Source organism: Mandrillus leucophaeus, unplaced genomic scaffold, assembly GCF_000951045.1.
Source record: "Mandrillus leucophaeus isolate KB7577 unplaced genomic scaffold, Mleu.le_1.0 Scaffold58, whole genome shotgun sequence".
In the NCBI taxonomy this organism is placed as follows: domain Eukaryota; kingdom Metazoa; phylum Chordata; class Mammalia; order Primates; family Cercopithecidae; genus Mandrillus; species Mandrillus leucophaeus.
The window spans coordinates 2,617,275-2,619,644 of record NW_012106252.1 but is presented as its reverse complement, the minus strand read 5'-3'; positions in this window follow the sequence as shown (position 1 = coordinate 2,619,644).

Here is a 2,370-nt window from a genome sequence, read left to right as displayed (position 1 = left end):
AGCCTCCCAAAATACTGGGGTTACAGGCGTGAGCCATGGTGCCCAGCCCTTTGAACTTCTATTCAACAGATCTCACTGTATCACCATTCCTGGTAGATGTTTATCTCTGCCCTCAACCATGAGCTCCTCAAGGCAAAGACCATGTCATATTCATCACTGAGTCTCCAGTCTGGCACACTGTAAGGGCTCAGCGTTTCTTGACTGCATGAAAGATGGTGCTAGAAAATGAACAGGACAACTCTCAACTGCTGTAGTAGACGGTATAATTTTGCTACAACCTTGATGGGTTTACATAAAAAGGCCAGCACTTCTAAAAGAATCTTCTTTTAACTTACTCCTCAAACCCTGACATCTTCATCCCAGTTTTTATCTACATTATCATTATTATTATTATTAATGTTTTGTAGAGATAGGGGTCTCTCTATGTTGTCCAGGCTGGTCTTGAACTCCTGGCCTCAAGCAATCATCCTGCCTCTCAGTCTCCCAAAATGCTGGGATTATAGGTGTGAGTCATTACTCCCAGCCTCTATTTTATTATTAGTATTTCAAAAACTTCTCTCTATGCTCTTAACATTATTTTTGGAATCAAGAAGGCATACATTTCACATTATTACCATTCATCTTTTATTACAATTAATTCTATTAAAACAATACTACTTGATTAAAGCTCTATGATTAAAAAATATTCCAGATTACCAGAAGAAAGTTCATTAAAAGACTACTCCAGGTCCAGAAAGATATAAGGTAATTTTGATTTGTTATAAAGACCAACGTGACCAACATGACTTGTGATTGCATATTGTTTCAGAAGGGCAAAAAGGATTCAGTGTGAATAGGGAATCCAAAGAAAATGGAACAGACAAAAATAGAGATTGAACTAATACACCATGTTACTCTGAAACGAATGATTTCTGTTTGTAAATTTCTTGTTCCTAAGGAACCAATCATGGGGTAGATCTTGTGAAATTTTACATTAGTTCTTCAATTTCCTGAACTTGAGATGAGACCACCTCACCATTCACCATCTCCTGCACAACTGTCTTGATTTTTCGGGTTTTGGTCGGGTCTAAAGATAAAAATGGAATAAGGGGGCAAAAGTTAGTGTTTCAAATATTAATCCAGCATTAGTTGTTTAATGCAGGTTTCTAAATTAAGCATTGGTTGATACAATCCATATAATTAAACTTTCAAAAGTAAATTTTACTTCTTAAAAATGTGTTTTATCCAATGAAAATGAAATGTATTCAGTGTTGCCTTGTACACATATGAAAACATTTTTTTAGGAAAACATTTCAAAGTTGGTTATGGTGATCATAATACCTTGTAGCAGAGTAGGTTTTTTTCCCTCCTGGGATTGCCAATTTTTTAATTTTTATTTTAATTTTCTTAGAGACAGGGTCTGGCTCTGTTGCCCAGGTTGGAATGCAGTGGCATGATCATAGCTCACTATAACCTCTAACTCCTGAGCTCAAGGGGTCCTCCTGCCTCAGCCTCCAGAGTAGCCGAGATCACAGGCATACACCACCATGCCCAGCTATTTTTTTCTTAAGTTTTTTGTAGAGATGGGGTCTCACTGTTGCCCAGGTGGGTCACGAACTCCTGGCCTCAAGTGATCCTCCCACCTTAGTTTCCCAAAGCTATGAGATTACAGGCATGAGCCACCATGCCCCCAAAAGTTTTAATACAGTACAGACTACTCGTTTTGTGCAGGAATGCATAAATGTTTTTCCTTGGCTCAGAATATAAATATGCTTTAAATTAAAATTAATAATAATGCAATATTCAATGAGATCTTACAGGTTTTGCATTAATAAATGTGATTCTGACTTATTCTAAGTGATTCTAGGGTTTCTGCATACCTTTAGAGGAATCAGTTGACTGTGCTTGTGATTTGGAGTCTGTCACAAATAAACTTTCCTCCAAACCATCACTGTAAGAAAACAAAGGAGATGACCTCAAAAAGTGAAGCAACCTGGCTTTTAATGGAAGAGCTGGTCTCAGAAATTCGATTTCCCAATTTGTAGGCCTGAGTTCTTCCAACTAGTGCAGCCTCTGATCACTTCTGGAAAGCTTGTTAGAGTAGGTGGTTCAGGAGGCTACTAGGTGTCCTTCTTATCATCAGGTCTTTGATATCAGAAATTGAGTGACTTTTGTAGTATAGGGAATACTGATTTACAAACTGTTTCTGACAGTAGTGCCTTTGTTCATTGTAGCATTTTATGAATTACCAAGTAAGATAATGGGTGAAAACACTTTGCAAAGTGTAGAGCATTTAGTAAATCCCAGGCATATCTTTACTAGACTTTGTTTGTTTGCTTTTCTGTCAACTAAAACCCCATTCCTTCTATTTCTGCTGTCCACTCTTGGTCA